The sequence below is a fragment of the Lithobates pipiens genome, unplaced genomic scaffold (genome assembly GCF_037356315.1).
Source record: "Lithobates pipiens isolate NorthernLeopardFrog02 unplaced genomic scaffold, aLitPip1_a1.2 Scaffold_18, whole genome shotgun sequence".
NCBI lineage: Eukaryota > Metazoa > Chordata > Amphibia > Anura > Ranidae > Lithobates > Lithobates pipiens.
The window spans coordinates 62,736,971-62,755,129 of NW_027507758.1; the positions used below are offsets into that span (position 1 = coordinate 62,736,971).

Consider the following 18,159-nt stretch of genomic DNA (forward strand, 5'->3'; position numbering starts at 1 on the left):
AAATTCACATTCAGGCACTTACACTGTTTGCATTTAAAAAAAATACAACTAATTATGCATTAATGCATACAGAGCTGCATTAATGTGTGCCTTTTATATCTGGCTGGAGTTCAGCTTTAAGTATTGTTATATAACAAACTTTTAGGCACTTTAACCATTATATATGAATGCGCATCATAACTTGACAGATGCAATCCTAGCAGGAAAGATAAAGACTAATTTGAGTTTGACAAGACCTCAACCTGCATCGATTTTGAAACAAGTGTATTTATTTAATATTTAATGCATGTGAAGCATATAATGTACAGATGTGACTCATCACTATATTAATTGTCTTAAGACAGATAGATAAATCCTGGCACTGTGCTGTGCGCCCTCCGCGTATGATAGCGCTGTCGTTTATTATCTTCATAGCAGTGCTGTAATCTGTTACATAATTGCAAGCGATAGTTATTTCTCCCTATCATAAATAATTTCATGTGATGTGGAACGTGAGTCTGACTCACACAGTATTATTGGATATATCCTCATCTCCAGCCTTGGGAATCCTAGAAAAGATAACATTTTAGTAAAAATGTTATAATCAATTCAATGTACAAGGAGCAGAACTCAATACAAAGCAGTGTAGGATTGCAGATGGACTTTGCATATTCTTAGCTGATTATCTAACTATCCATTTCTGCTTGAAACATTTCTAAAGACGAAATATTTTTGTGGTTTTTCATGGAGCAACTGAAGGGTTAGAACCTCTGTTATATTTTCTATTACTGTGTCCCCTCTGGGAAGATTCCCCCTCTCTATTTCTCCTGGTGACTGATGACTAGTGATGAGCTAATGATGAACTAGTGATGTCATTCCTGGACTAATCAGCTGCGGCACAGGGCTGCACATATACAAAGGGACAAGGATGCTCGTGACATCCCTAACCATATTAGGTCAATAACATTGTCCTAATACAGCCAGTTGGCCATAATAGGTCAATGATGTCATGAGCATCCCCACCCCTTTGTGTACATGCAGCTGGAGGCAAGGAATCTCCTGTCTGCTGCCCATTGACCCGGCACTGAAATGGGTTTGGACCAAACCCCGGTGTTCTGGCAAAAGAGCCTGCTCATCAAAATCTCCAATTACATCACTTCTGGTGACTCTCCAGCAGCAGTATTTGTAGATTTTTACGATTAGCGTACACACTACGGTACACGATGAGTTGGCTGTTTTGACAGAACACTGGCTAAGGAGTAAAAAAGTTGTCACCGCCTTGGAAGCGGCCATGTTGTTGGTTACTAGCAGGCAGACTAACAATGTCCACTCATTATATTGTGTACCGTAGTGTATATGCTACCGGTGTTCTATGAAAACAGCCAACTTGTCAAAATCTGCAATTACTGCTGCTGGAGAGTCATCGGAAGTGACATGGTTAGAGATTTTGATGAGTTGGCTCTTTTGGCAGAACACCGGGGCTGAACCCATATTCATCCCTAGTGGTGATGAAAATCAAAATGAGAAAATGATGGGAGGCCCAAAATGTAAAGGTCTCTACGATGAAGCCCATCTCCTGGGCAAAACGGAGGAAGATATGGGACTGGTAGAGATCACCACTGGCATGTTTCATTAGAGTTTTCATGGTTACACTGACATTGATAATATGGGATAGAGGCCTGTATGATTAAAGTGGTTCTAAAGGCTGAAATTTTATTTACCTGCTATCTCTGCATAAGGTAAAAAACCTTCTGTGTTCAGCTCCTCCTAGGAGGAGTGGCTTTCTCTGCTCTCTCCCTCCTCCCAGCACAGAGAGGCAACAGCGGGAGCCATTGACTCCTGCTGCTGTCAAATCCTGTGACACAGGGTGGGTCCAAGCTGCACTGTCTGTCTGTATCTTTGAATAAAGGAGTGTCATGATAGGAAGCAGCTTCCTATGGTGGTACATCGAGAAGAGGAGGAGCTAGGAGGGGACTTTAGAAGAGGAGAATCAAGATTAATTCATTAGAGAAGGAGCTTGGACAAGCGGGGACCACCATTGGCATGTTCCATTAAACCATTGGTTATGTGGTTTGTCATCAGACATTTAAGGTAAGGTGTAAGGGGCCCCTTACACAGGTTTATGCCTGCCCCCCCCCCCCCCCCCGGGCCTGACCACCAACACTCTCCATGGCCCGGCCATTGGTCATCCTACTGAGTCCTTCAATACACCCACTTTTATTTTAAGACTTTTACAAATCAATACATAAAGATGAAGAGTGTATTCCAAGTCATCAAAGCTTTCAAGAATTAACATTTAAGGCCCCTTTTTAACACTGGTGGAACGATCGTGTTCACCTGTCCGTTATTCAGGTGAACTCAATCAGACACCTCATTGCTCTCTATGGAGCAATGGATGACAACGGACGTTTACACCTACCGGCATCTGATCTGCTAAAAACAGACAGATAGGGAACGGATTGGATGACAGTTGGATGGAAACAGACAAACGTTCCATTCCATTCGATTGCCCCACAGAGATCAGCATGCTGTGTCCGTATCTTCTCTGCATCAGTGGAGCAGACACCAACCTGTCATCCACTTTCTCAGCGGGGATCAGTAACGGGGGCCTAGGAAATTATACCTTGTGCAAAATATCAATACAAATTACAATTACAAATCAATATATAAAATGAAGAGTGTATTCCAAGTCATCAGAGCTTTCAAGATGATTTAACAGTTAAGGTCCCTTTCACACTGGCGGACCAATCAAACGCCTCATTGTTGTCTGTTTTTCAGGCGGACCAGATCGGGCGCCTCATTGCTCTTTATGGAGCAGAGGATGTCAATGGACATGTGTTTGTTCCCACTTGCCGTCATCCGATTCGATCTGCTAAAAACAGCATGGGAGTATTGGTAAAATTTTCACCTAACCTTCGTTCACATGGCCATTCAAAGAGCAAGCAAAAAGACAGCCCAGTCCAGCAAAGAGACAGTCTAATAGAGCAAATAGACACCCCCATTCAGCAAAGAGACATTCCAATCCAGCAAAGAGACATCCCTTCCAGCAAAGAGATGGAGATGAACCACTCTACCACCGGTCACGTGACCTGATGCCCTGCCCACCCTCTGCTGCCAGCCAAAGGAAGCCGTAGCTGTAGTGGGTCGCTCGGGCCCCCTACATTTGATTTGGCTGTCCCCCCCCATGACGGCCCTGCATGTGAATGGAAAGGGAAGGTGGACCACTGCAAGCACAGCAAGTATTTTACTTACAGCATTTTTCTTTTTATATTTTTCTTCAGTCATTTGCAATGTACCTTTGAACGTGCTAGAAACTTTGACTAGTCAATTCCCTAGGACAACCCTCCATCCTGCAATGTCACAGCCTTCTTTCTCTTCTGAGAGTGTTTACATACTGTCTGTACTGACCCAACCCTCCACTCACCTTCCTGCATCACCTTTTTTTGTAGCTGCAGAGGGAGGTGTGAAGAGGAATACTATCGCGTCTGCTGGAGATGCTGGTATCACATCCAAGATGGCAAAACTCAGCAGCATTCTCTGAGCTTTTGGATGTGTACACAAGGGAGGCTTGTACAGGTAAATAACATGCAAAAATTTTTACTGGACGATTGCTAGTGAAAAAAATGGTTGGGCGGGGTGTGTGTGATGTCATCACGTGTCGGAAGGTTGGGAGACACCAGGGCCAGTGCTTTTAATATTGATTCCTTTTAAACACTGCCTAAATGTAAGTGTAGCTCTATGATGAGGTTTTCCCTGCTTGTATCTAATACATATTGTTGCGGAAATTCACTCTCTGATGGCAAAAGGACTGGTTCACATAGTCCATTGCAGTCTGCTGATGAAACATAACATTGGGAATTTATTGCCAGTGGGAGCTTCTTGCCTGAAGACGGAGTTTGTGCTATCTTGATCTCTGTAATTCTGGGTCAATTCTTTTTGGTAAGCGGCCCCCTTTTTCTTTCAAAGGACCATGTTTAAGCAATGAAGCACTGTCAAATGGAATTTTTGCAGCACTGAACACTTGATTCACTATCAATCACACAAGGACTTTGTATTATATGAGTGGATGGTGTGTTCAGGGTGATGTGCAGTGTTAGTTTTCCGCCACACACAGCGTTTTGCTTTCAGGCCAAAAAGTTAAATTTTGGTCTCATCTGACCAGAGCACCTTCTTCCACATGTTTGCTGTGTCCTTCACATGGATTCTTGTGAACTGCAAACTGGACTTCTTATGGTTTTCTTTCAACAATGGTTTTCTTCTTGCCACTCTTCTATAAAGGCCAGATTTATGGAGTGCATGACTAATAGTTGTCCTGTGGACAGATTCTCCCCCCTGAGCTGTGGATCTCTGCAGCTCCTCCAGAGTTACAATGGGCCTCTTGGCTGCTTCTCTGATTAATGCTCTCCTTAACTGGCCTGTCAGTTTAGGTGGACGGCCATGTCTTGGTAGGTTTGCAGTTGTGCCATACTCTTTCCATTGAACAGTGCTCCGTGAGATGTTCATAGCTTGAGATATTTTTTTATAACCTACCCCTGCTTTAAACTTCCCCACAACTTTATCCCTGACCTGTCTGGTGTGTTTCTTGGCCTTCATTATGCTGTTTGCTCACTAAGGTTCTCTAACAACCCTCCAAAGGCTTCACAGAACAGCTGCATTTATACTGAGATTAAATTACACACCGGTGGACTAATATGACTAATTAGGGGATTTCTGAAGGCAATTGGTTCCACTAGATTTTAGTTAGGGGTAACAGAGTAGAGGGGGCTGAATACAAATAAACACCACACTTTTCACATATTTATTTGGAAAAAATTTGGTAAACCATTTATCATTTTCTTTCCATTTCACAATTATGTGCCACTTTGTGTTGTTCTATCACATAAAATGCCAATAAAATACATTAATGGTTTTGGTTGTAACATCACAAAATATGGAAAATTTCAAGGGGTATGAATACTTGAAGACACTGTATTTGTGATTTCATGGAGCCATGAATTCTTCTACAACCACTTGGTTTACTGCTCAACTTATGGAAAGCATAAGTATGAAACCTAACACATTTGTAACAAAGGAACAAAAACTGTGATGTCAGCTACCATATGGTTCAGATAAGACTTCAATGTGTCAGGATGTGTGGGTATCTCCCTATTTTTTTCAAAGATATATGGAAACCAAATGTAAATCCTATGTCTTATTCCCACAAGAATGTCTAGTACTCCAGCAGGTTACACATCAGTGTGGCTGAGCTGACTGCTATCTCAGAGATCTTGCAAACAACATGCAAGTTGTCTGGATTACCTCTACGAGAGCACACTGTCAGGCTAGGTTCACATGGTTGCGGGTGCGAGAATCGCAGTGAAATCCGCACCTGCAACTATCCACAGTCAAAAGGTGCTGCTCTTTAAAATGTGCAGCCATTCATTCTTAATGGCACCCCCACGTATCTAAAAAGAAAGAGCGTTTGTGGATGCGGGAATCACAGGGAAATCACATTTTGAAAATGCCGCAGGAACCTTTTTCCTGCATCAAATGTTTGGGCGTCCTTGCCCACACAAAAGCAGGCTGCAAACCCACAAGAGTGTGAATCCAGCCTCAAAAACACCATCACTAATAGAGCTGGAAAAATCTTTCATGTTGTGAATTCTGCCTGTCTGCTGCCATCTCTTTCCACAATTTCATGGACTCCCTGCATGCTTTGCAGCTTCTCCACTGCTGTTTACTTTCCAGTTCTAAGGACTACATATCCCATGATACCTTGCTGCCTGTGTTCTGTCAGATTAGCGAACCCATCAGATCAGTGAATGGAAGGGACGTTCCGTGTCAGCTGACTGACCAAAAATACTTACTGCACATGCGTTCCACTGCTAGCAGGTTTTCGAATCTGACAGAACACCTGCGGTCAGAAGGCGGTAGCGGATATCTTGTTAGATCCAGCCACGTCTTGAATGTCACATTCATTATAGCAATAAAGTAAGCATATGGATTTGCTAATCTGACAGAACACCGCGACCGAGTGAGGGTGTCCAAAAATATTCGTCAGTGCCTTATGACTATAAGTTTGGCGCTGAGCAGTGTGGGGTGTACCAAGATGGCTGTCGCCACTTTCTGACTGCAGCCTTTCAAAATTTAACATCAAAAGAGTCTTAGGGGTTTCAAAATACTGTATAGAAGCATACAGTGTCTTGAAAAGGTTTTCATACCCCTTGAAATTGTCCACATTTTGTCATGTTACAAACAAAAACCTAAATGTATTTTATTGGGATTTTATGTGATAGACCAACACAAAGTGGCACATAATTGTGAAGTGGAAAGAAAATGATAAATGGTTTTCAATTTATTTTACAAATAAATATGTGAAAAGTGTGGTGTGCATTTGGAAATGGAAAGAGTATGGCACAACTGCAAACCTACCAAGACATGGCCGACCACATAAGCTGAAAGGAGAGCATTAATCACAGAAGCAGCCATGGTAACTCCGGAGGAGCTGCAAAGATCCACAGCTCAGGTGGGAGAATCTGTCCACAGGACAACTATTAGTCGTGCACTCCACAAATCTGGCCTTTATAGAGGAGTGGCAATAAGGAAAGCCATTGTTGAAATAAAGCCATATGAAGTTTTGTTTGCAGTTTGGGAGAAACCATGTGGGGGACACAGCAAACATTTGGTGCTCTGGTCAGATGAGACCAAGATTGAACTTTTTGGCCTAAAAGCAAAATGAAAACACCATCCCCACTGTGAAACATGGTGGTGGTAGCATCATGTTGGGGGGATGCTTTTCTTCAGCAGGGACTGGGAAGCTGGACAGAGTTGATGTGAAGATGGATGGAGCCAAATACAGGGCAATCTTAGAGGAAAACCTGTCTGCAAAAGAGTTGAGACTGGGGTGGAGGTTCACCTTCCAGAAGGACAAAGACCCTAAACATACAGCCAGAGCTACAATGGAATGGTTTAGATCAAAACATATTCATGTGTTAGAATGGCCCAGTCAAAGTCCAGACCTAAATCCAATTGAGAATCTGTGGCAAGACTTGAACATTGCTGCTCACAGACACTCTCCATCCAATCTGACAGAGCTTGAGCTATAATAATAATATTATTCTTGATATCACTAGAAAAATAAAAGCCTTTTAACCACTTGCTTACTGGGCACTTAACCTCCTCGCGCCCGCCCTATAGCCGAATTACGGCCGTAGAGCAGGCGCGTTCGTTCGGGCGGTCGTCCCTGGACGGCCTGATGTTTACTTCCGCAATGCGCGCCGCCGCGGGCGCGCATCGCGGAAGTTCTGTGTTCGCCGTGTCCCCCGGGGACAGGCAAACACAGATCGCTGTAAACGGCCAATCACAGCGGCCGTTTACAGCGTGATCGGCGTGTCCAATGGGAGATGATCTCATATGTAAACATATGAGATCATCTCGCAGCGCCGCTCTCCTTCCTCGCACAGACAGTGCGAGAGGGGAGAGATGAACGGCTGCAGCGGCAGCCGTTCTGATTCTGGAAAAAAAAAAAAATTAAAAAAATGAAATAAAAAGTGCCATCCGCCCCCAGCAGTGCCATCCGCCCCCAGCAGTGCCATCCGCCCCCAGCAGTGCTATCTGCCCCAGTGCCATCCACCCCAGTGCTACCTGCCCCCAGTGCCATCCACCCCAGTGCTACCTGCCCCCAGTGCCATCCACCCCAGTGCTACCTGCCCCTAGTGCCATCCACCCCAGTGCTACCTGCCCCTAGTGCCATCCACCCCAGTGCTACCTGCCCCCAGTGCCATCCACCCCAGTGCTACCTGCCCCCAGTGCCATCCACCCCAGTGCTACCTGCCCCCAGTGCCATCCACCCCAGTGCCACCTGCCGTCAGTGCCACCTGCCCCCAGTGCCACCTGCCCCCAGTGCCACCTGCCGTCAGTGCCACCTGCCGTCAGTGCCACGTGTCATCAGTGCCACATAGTGCCATCTGTCATCAGTGCCACGTATCAGTGCCATTTGTCATCAGTGCCACCTGTCAGTGTCACGTGCCATCTGTTGTCAGTGTCACGTGTCATCAATGCCACTTATCAGTGCCATCTGTCATCAGTGTCACGCGTCATCGGTGCCATGTATTAGTGCCATCTGTCATCGGTGGCACATATTAGTGCCACGTATTAGTGCCATCTGTCATCTGTGCCACGTGTCATCAGTGCCACGTATTAGTGCCACGTGTCATCAGTGCCACGTATAAGTGCCACGCGTCATCAGTGCCACATATTAGTGCCATCTGTCATCAGTGCCACATATTAGTGCCATCTGTCATCAGTGCCACCTGTCATCATTGCCACGTATCAGTGCCATCTGTCATCAGTGTCACGTGTCATTGTCCTGGTGCTTCAAAAGTGTAATAAATAGTCAACAAGTTAGATGTGTAACTTATGTTCCTAGAACACATGATGGCGCTACCTGCATGTTGGGCCTCTCTATGTGGCCAGGCTGTGAAAAAGTCCCACACATGTGGTATTGTAATACTCAGGAGGAGTAGCAGAATTTTTTGGGGGGTGTCATTTGTGGTATACACATGCCACGTGAGAGAAATAACCTATTACAATGACAATTTTGTGGAGAAAAAAAAAAAATGAAAAATCTTAATTTTGCAAAGAATTGTGGGAAAAAAATGACAACATCAAAAAGCTCACTATACCTCTTACTAAATACCTTGGAATGTCTACTTTCCAAAAAGGGGTCATTTGGGGGGTATTTGTACTTTCCTGACTTGTTCGGGTCACAAGAAGCGAGATAGGCCACCAGTACATCAGATGTGATCAATTTTGTGCGATTCGCACCACAGCTTGTAGACTCTCTAACTTTCACAAAGACCAAATAATATCCACTAATTTGGGTTATTTTTACCAAAGACATGTAGCAGTATAAATTGTGACCAAAATTTATGAAGAAAAATTAATAATTTGCATAATTCTGTCACAGAAACAAAGAAATATGCGTTTTTTTTCAAAATTTTCGGTCTTTTTTCATTTATAGCGCAAAAAATAAAAACCCCAGAGGTGATCAAATACCACCAAAAGAAAGCTCTATTTGTGGGAAAAAAAGGACAAAAAATTCATTTGGGTACAGTGTTGCATGACTGAGTAATTGTCATTCAAATTGTGAGAGCACCGAAAGCTGAAAATTGGTCTGGGCAGGAAGGTGTTTAAGTGCCCTGTAAGCAAGTGGTTAAACACCCTTCCTGCCCAGACCAATTTTCAGCTTTCGGTGCTCTCACACTTTGAATGACAATTACTCAGTCATGCAACACTGTACCCAAATGAATTTTTTGTCCTTTTTTTCCCACAAATAGAGCTTTCTTTTGGTGGTATTTGATCACCTCTGGGGTTTTTATTTTTTGCGCTATAAATGAAAAAAGACCGAAAATTTTGAAAAAAAACGCATATTTCTTTGTTTCTGTGACAGAATTATGCAAATTATTAATTTTTCTTCATAAATTTTGGCCACAATTTATACTGCTACATATCTTTGGTAAAAATAACCCAAATTAGTGGATATTATTTGGTCTTTGTGAAAGTTATAGAGTCTACAAGCTGTGGTGCGAATCGCACAAAATTGATCACATCTGATGTACTGGTGGCCTATCTCGCTTCTTGTGACCCGAACAAGTCAGGAAAGTACAAATACCCCCCAAATGACCCCTTTTTGGAAAGTAGACATTCCAAGGTATTTAGTAAGAGGCATAGTGAGCTTTTTGATGTTGTCATTTTTTTCCCACAATTCTTTGCAAAATGAAGATTTTTCATTTTCTTTATTTTTCTCCACAAAATTGTCATTGTAATAGGTTATTTCTCTCACGTGGCATGTGTATACCACAAATGACACCCCCCAAAAAATTCTGCTACTCCTCCTGAGTATTACAATACCACATGTGTGGGACTTTTTCACAGCCTGGCCACATAGAGAGGCCCAACATGCAGGGAGCGCCATCACGTGTTCTAGAAGCATAAATTACACATCTAACTTGTTGACTATTTATTACACTTTTGAAGCACCAGGACAATGACACGTGACACTGATGACAGATGGCACTGATACGTGGCAATGATGACACTTATACGTGGCACTGATGACACGTGGCACTGATGACAGATGACACTAATATGTGGCACTGATGACACGTGGCACTAATACGTGGCACTGATGACACGTGGCACTAATACGTGGCACTGATGACACGTGGCACTAATATGTGGCACTGATGACACGTGGCACTAATACGTGGCACTGATGACATGTGGCACTAATACGTGGCACTAATACGTGCCACCGGTGACAGATGGCACTAATACGTGGCACCAATGACGCGTGACACTGATGACAGATGGCACTGATAAGTGGCATTGATGACACGTGACACTGACAACAGATGGCACGTGACACTGACAGGTGGCACTGATGACAAATGGCACTGATACGTGGCACTGATGACAGATGGCACTAATACGTGGCACTGATGACAGATGGCACTATGTGGCACTAATAACACGTGGCATTGATGACAGATGCCACTTATACGTGGCACTGATGACAGATGGCACTGGGGACAAATGGCACTGACAACAGGTGGCACTGGGGACAGATAGCACTGCGGGCAGGTGGCACTGGGGTGGGGTGGATTGCACTGGGGTGGATGGCACTGGGGTGGATGGCACTGGGGCGGATGGCACTGGGGCAGGATGGCACTGGGGCAGGATGGCACTGGGGGAGATGGCACTGGGGCGGATGGCACTGGGGCAGGATGGCACTGGGGGGGGCATGGCACTGGGGGGGGGGGTGGCACTGGGGGAGGATGGCTCTGGGGGAGGATGGCACTTTTTTTTTAAACTTTTTTTTTTACTTTTTTTTTTTTTTTTGTACACTGACGGCTGCTGCAGCCGTTCTTCTCTCCCCTCTCACACGCTGTCTGTGTGAGGAGGGAGAGCGGCGCTGAGAGATGATCTCATATGTTTACATATGAGATCATCTCCCATTGGACACGCCGATCACGCTGTAAACGGCCGCTGTGATTGGCCGTTTACAGCGATCTGTGTTTGCCTGTCCCCGGGGGACACGGCAAACACAGAACTTCCGCGATGCGCGCCCGCGGCGGCGCGCATTGCGGAAGTAAACACCAGGCCGTCCAGGGACGGCCAGGCGAGGGAAGCCGCCCGCCCTAAGGCCGTCATTCGGCTATAGGGCGGGCGGGAAGCGGTTAAAATTTGTTTGCAATAACTCCATCAGTATGACCAGCAAAGCAGCTTTATTATTATCCAATTAACCACCTCAGTACAGTGCAGTTACACCCCCTTCCTGACCAGACCAATTTTCAGCTTTCAGCGCTCTCACAGTTTGAATGACAATTACTCAGTCATCCAACACTGTATCCATATGAAACTTGCGTCCTTTTTTCCACACAAATAGAGCTTTCTTTTAGTGGTATTTAATCACTAGTGGGTTTTTTATTTTTTGTGCTATAAATAAAATAAAACGTAAATTTTGTGAAAAAAATGCCTTTTTCTTGGTTTCTGTCATATATTTTTGCTAATTAGTAATTTTTCTTCATAAATTTTGGCTAAAATTTATACTGCTACATATCTTTGGTAAAAATAACCCACATTAGTATATATTATTTGGTCTTTGTGAAAGTTATAGAGTCTACAAACTATGGTGCCAATCACTGAAAATTGATCACTTCTGATGAGGCCTTCAGTACATCAGGTGTATCTCATTTCTTGAGACACTAACAAGTCAGGAAAGTACAAATACCCCCCAAATGACCCCTTTTTACAAAGTAGACATTCCAAGGTATTAAGTAAGTAGCATGGTGAGTTTTTTTAAGTTGTCATTTTTTCCCACAATTCTTTGCAAAATGAAGATTTTTTATTTTTTTTATTTTTTTTTACTAAATTGTCATATTATCAGGTTATTTCTCACACACAGCATATGCATACAACAAATTACACCCCAAAATACATTCTGCTACTCTTCCCGAGTACGGCGATACCACATGTGTGAGACTTTTACACAGCCTGGCCACATACAGAGCACCAACATTGATGTAGTACCTTCAGACGTTCTACGAGCAAAAATTACGCATCTCGTTTCTCAACCACCTATTACACTTTTGAAGGCCCTGGAGTACCAGGACAATGGAATTTCCCATAAAATGACCCCATTTTGGAAAGCAAACACCCCAACGTATAATCTGTGAGGCATAATGAGTCTTTTGAACGGTTCATTTTTTTCCAGAAGTTTTTGGAATATGTGGAAAAAAATTAAAACGCATTTTTTTTTACACAAAATTGTCAATTTATAAGATATTTCTAACACATAGCATGTATATAGCAAAAATTACACCCCAAAATACATTCTGCTACTCCTCCCGAGTATGGCGATACCACATGTGTAGGACTTTTACACAGCCTGGCCACATAGAGAGGCCGAACATTGAAGTAGTACGTTCAGGCGTTCTAGGAGCATAAATGACACATCTCATTTCATTCCTACCCATCACACTTTTGAAGGTCCTGGACCACCAGGACAGTGAAATTACCCACAAAATGACCCCATTTTGGAAAGTAAACACCCCAACGTATATTCTATGAGACATGGGCTGCAAATAGGTACTCGGGTACTCTGATGGGCTGGAGATAGGTACTCGGGTACTCTGATGGCCTGGTGACAGGTACTCGGGTACTCTGATGGCCTGGTGACAGGTACTCGGGTACTCTGATGGCCTGGTGACAGGTACTCAGGTACTCTGATGGCCTGGTGACAGGTACTCGGGTACTCTGATGGCCTGGTGACAGGTACTCGGGTACTCTGATGGCCTGGTGACAGGTACTCGGGTACTCTGATGGCCTGGTGACAGGTACTCGGGTACTCTGATGGCCTGGTGACAGGTACTCGGGTACTCTGATGACCTGGTGACAGGTACTCGGGTACTCTAATGGACTGTGACAGGTACTCGGGTACTCTGATGGACGGTGACAGGTACTCGGGTACTCTGATGGCCTGGTGACAAGTACTCAGGTACTCTGATGGCCTGGTGACAAGTACTCAGGTACTCTGATGGCCTGGTGGCAGGTACTCTGATGGTTTGGTGACTGGTATTTGGGTACTCTGAAGGGCGGTGACAGGTACTCATATGGACTGTGACAGGTACTCGGGTACTCAGATGAACTGTGACAGGTACTCGGGTACTCAGATGAACTGTGACAGGTACTCGGGTACTCAGATGGACTGGAACAGGTACTCGGGTACTCTGATGGCCTGGTGACAGGTACTCGGGTACTCTGATGGCCTGGTGACAGGTACTCGGGTACTCTGATGGTCTGGTGACAGGTACTCGGGTACTCTGATGGCCTGGTGACAGGTACTCGGGTACTCTGATGGCCTGGTGACAGGTACTCGGGTACTCTGATGGCCTGGTGACAGGTACTCGGGTACTCTGATGGCCTGGTGACAGGTACTCGGGTACTCTGATGGCCTGGTGACAGGTACTCGGGTACTCTGATGACCTGGTGACAGGTACTCGGGTACTCTAATGGACTGTGACAGGTACTCGGGTACTCTGATGGACGGTGACAGGTACTCGGGTACTCTGATGGCCTGGTGACAAGTACTCAGGTACTCTGATGGCCTGGTGACAAGTACTCAGGTACTCTGATGGCCTGGTGGCAGGTACTCTGACGGTTTGGTGACTGGTATTTGGGTACTCTGAAGGGCGATGACAGGTACTCATATGGACTGTGACAGGTACTCGGGTACTCAGATGAACTGTGACAGGTACTCGGGTACTCAGATGAACTGTGACAGGTACTCGGGTACTCAGATGAACTGTGACAGGTACTCGGGTACTCAGATGGACTGGAACAGGTACTCGGGTACTCAGATGGGCTGTGACAGGTACTCGGGTACCCTGATGGACTGTGACAGGTACTCGGTACTCTAATGGACTGTGACAGGTACTCGGTACTCTAATGGATTGTGACAGGTACTCGGTACTCTAATGGACTGTGACAGGTACTCGGGTACTCTGATGGACTGTGACAGGTACTCGGTACTCTAATGGACTGTGACAGGTACTCGGGTACTCTGATGGACGGTGACAGGTACTCGGGTACTCTGATGGACTGTGACAGGTACTCGGGTACTCAGATGGACTGTGACAGGTACTCGGGTACCCTGATGTGTCGTGACAGGTACTCGGGTACCCTGATGTGCCGTGACAGGTACTCGGGTACCCTGATGTGCCGTGACAGGTACTCGGGTACCCTGATGTGCCGTGACAGGTACTCGGGTACCCTGATGTGCCGTGACAGGTACTCGGGTACCCTGATGTGCCGTGACAGGTACTCGGGTACTCTGATGTGCCGTGACAGGTACTTGGGTACTCAGATGGGCCGGGACCGGTACTCGGGTACTCAGATGGGCCGGGACAGGTACTCGGGTACTCAGATGGGCCGGGACAGGTACTCGGGTACTCAGATGGGCCGGGACAGGTACTCGGGTACTCAGATGGGCCGGGACAGGTACTCGGGTACTCAGATGGGCCGGGACAGGTACTCGGGTACTCAGATGGGCCGGGACAGGTACTCGGGTACTCTGATGGGCCGGGACAGGTACTCGGGTACTCTGATGGGCTGGGACAGGTACTCGGGTACTCTGATGGGCTGGGACAGGTACTCAAATACTCTGATGGACTGTGACAGGTACTCTGATGGACTGTGATTGACAGGTACTATGAGGGGTGGTGACAGGTCCTCTTTATTGGGGGGGGGCAATCAGTGTGATTGGTGTACACTGTATGCGGTAACGAGATGTTACCGCAATCTCCTCCTCACACACGATCGGTGTGTGAGGAGGAGAACCCGGTAACATCCCGTTACCGTGGTTTGTTTACATTTTAGTGATCGGCTGTGAAAGGATCACAGTCGATCACGTGGGTAAACAGCCGGCCAATGGCTGTTTACCAGCGTCGGTGACGAGCAGTGTTCCCGGGAAACACGCCGCCACCGACGTGCACGCGCAGCGCGCTCGCGCGCATGCGCCGTGCACGTTCGGGGTGTGACCATCTGTGATCGGCCGTGACTTCATCACGGCCGATCACGTGGTAAACAGCCATAACGAATGGCTGTTCACCCCCTTCGGTGGCGAGCGGTGTCTCCGTGACACGCCGCCACCGAAGAAACAGGGATGCGCGCACGATCGCGCGCATTCCCTGTTTAAACGGGAGGACGTCATATGACGGCCTCCCGCCACAATAGATGCGCCGCCTGCCCGTCATTTGACGGCCGGCGGTCAGCATCCAGTTAAAGAAGAAGAGAATGTGCGCTACATTTCAAGATTTCAACATTTGTGACGCTAGTTTGCAAGACCGATCGCTTCCAGCTCGTCCTTGTTTCCGAGCATGCGTGTATGTACTTTGGACTTTTGTCCGACGGTTGTGCATGATTGGAAAATCTGACAACAGACATTTGTCCGTGGAAAATTTTAAAGCCTGCCATCCAACATTTGTCTGCGGAAAATCCAATAACAATTGTCATGTGGAGCAGACAAACAGTTGGAATTTCTGCCAACAGCCTGTCATCACACAATTCCCGTCTGAAAATCCGATTGCGTGTACGTGACTTTAGAGCTGTGTAAAGCTCAGGACTGGACGGACACTTAGCCTAGGTTAACCTCAATGTGGGGCGAGAAACGCTGCAATCTATGCACATTTCCTACACGACATTCAGTTGGCACTGCCCTTGTGATCCACTGCCAGTGTCAGTGCAAGCTTAATGACACCCCAAATATAGGTCACAAGTTTGTGGGCATCAGATCAGATAGTACAAAACATACAATCCGATTGCAGTGCAGTTCTAAAATTGCTGCATGCACGACTTTGGTGTGGCATGGGGGTTGATTTACTAAAGGTCAATAACTGTGCACCGTGCAGAGTGCAATTGCACTCTGCAAGGGCACTTGCTCCAGAGCTTAGTAAATAAGGTAAAGCTTCACTTTGCAAAGAATATCCAATCACATGCATGGAAAAACATTTTTTTGCTTGCACATGATTGGTTGATGAAAGTCAGCAGAGCTTACAGTGGTGTGAAAAAGTGTTTGCCCCCTTCCTCATTTCCTGTTCCTTTGCATGTTTGTCACACTTAAGTGTTTCGGAACATCAAACCAATTTAAACAATAGTCAAGGACAACACAAGTAAACACAAAATGCAATTTGTAAATGAAGGTGTTTATTATTAAAGGTGAAAAAAAATCCAAACCATCATGGCCCTGTGTGAAAAAGTGATTGCCCCCTAAACCTAATAACTGGTTGGGCCACCCTTAGCAGCAACAACTGCAACCAAGCGTTTGCGATAACGTGCAATGAGGCTTTTACAGCGTCCTGGAGGAATTTTGGCCCACTCATCTTTGCAAAATTGTCCTAATTCAGTTACATTAGAGGGTTTTCGAGCATGAACGGCCTTTTTAAGGTCATACCACCATATCTCAATAGGATTCAGGTCAGGACTTTGGCTAGGCCACTCCAAAGTCTTCATTTTGTTTTTCTTCAGCCATTCGGTGGTGGACTTGCTGGTGTGTTTAGGATCATTGTCCTGCTGCAGAACCCAAGTTCGTTTCAGCTTGAGTACACGAACAGATGGTCGGACATTCTCCTTCAGGATCTCTTGGTAGACAGCAGAATTCATAGTTCCTTTTATCACGGCAAGTCTTCCAGGTCCTGAAGCAGCAAAACAGCCCCAGACCATCACACTACCACCACCATATTTTACTGTTGGTATAATGTTCTTTTTATGAAATGCAGTGTTCCTTCTACGTCAGATATACTTGGACACACACCTTCCAAAGAGTTCCACTTTTGTCTCATCGGGCCACAGAATGTTGTCCCAAAAGTCTTGGGGATCATCAAGATGTGTTGTGGAGAAATTGAGACGAGCTTTGATGTTCTTTTTGGTCAGCAGTGGTTTTCTCCTTGGAACTCTGCCATGCAGGCCATTTTTGCCCAGTCTTTTCCTGATGGTGGAGGCATGAACGCTGACCTTAACTGAGGCAAGTGAGGCCTGCAGTTCCTTAGACGTTGTTGTGGGGTCTTTTGTGACCTCTTGGATGAGTCGTCGCTGCGCTCTTGGGGTAATTTTGGGCGGCCGGCCACTCCTGGGAAGGTTCACCACTGTTCCATGTCTTCGCCATTTGTGGATAATGGCTCTCACTGTGGTTCGCTGGATTCCCAAAGCTTTGGAAATGGCTTTATAACCCTTTCCAGACTGATAGATCTCAATTACTTTCTTTCTCAATTGTTCCTGAATTTCTTTGGGTCTCGGCATGATGTGTAGCTTTTAAGGATCTTCTGGTGGATCTTACTGTGTCAAGCAGCTCCTATTTAAGTGATGCCTTGATTGTGAACAGGTGTGGCAATAATCAGGCCTGGGTGTGGCTAGAGAAATTGAACTCAGGTGTGGACAACCACAGTTATAGTATGTTTTAACAATCACTTTTTCACACAGGGCCATGATGGTTTGGATTTTTTTTCACCTTTAATAATAAACACCTTCATTTACAAATTGCATTTTGTGTTTACTTGTGTTGTCCTTGACTATTGTTTAAATTGGTTTGATGTTCCGAAACACTTAAGTGTGACAAACATGCAAAGGAACCGGAAATGAGGAAGGGGGCAAACACTTTTTCACACCACTGTATACTTATTTACCATCACCCCCTGCCTCCATCACCTGTCACCAACACCTTCTGCCTCCATCACCTGTCACCATCACCTCGTGCCGCCATCACCTCCTGCCACCATCACCTACTGCCACCATCACTCCCCGCTTCCTGCACCTGTCACCATCACCTCCAGCCTCCATCACCCCCTGCCTCCATCACCCCCTGCCTCCATCACCTCCTGCCTCCATAACCTCCTGCCACCATCACCTCCTGTCACCATCACCTCCTGCCACCATCACCCCCTGCCACCATCACCTCCTGCCACCATCACCCTCCTCCACCATCACCTCCTTCCTCCATCACCCCCTGCCTCCATGACCTCCTGCCACCTTCCCCTCCTGCCACCATCATCCCCTGCCACCATCACCCCCTGCCTCCATCACCCCCTGCCACCATCACCCCCTGCCACCTTCAACCTCTGCCTCCATTACCTGTCCCCAACACCT

The 18,159-nt window shown here is 46.0% G+C and overlaps 1 long non-coding RNA gene across 1 annotated transcript in view; it reads left to right on the forward strand.

The window, feature by feature from the left end:
- Nucleotides 1-3,430: 3,430 nt before the first annotated feature.
- The window catches only part of LOC143987173 (uncharacterized), a 75,473-nt gene continuing 60,744 nt past the window's right edge, over nucleotides 3,431-18,159 (forward strand). Inside the window, exon 1 of the long non-coding RNA XR_013276607.1 lies at nucleotides 3,431-3,555. This is a non-coding gene — a long non-coding RNA (uncharacterized LOC143987173). The remainder of the gene's footprint in view (nucleotides 3,556-18,159) is intronic.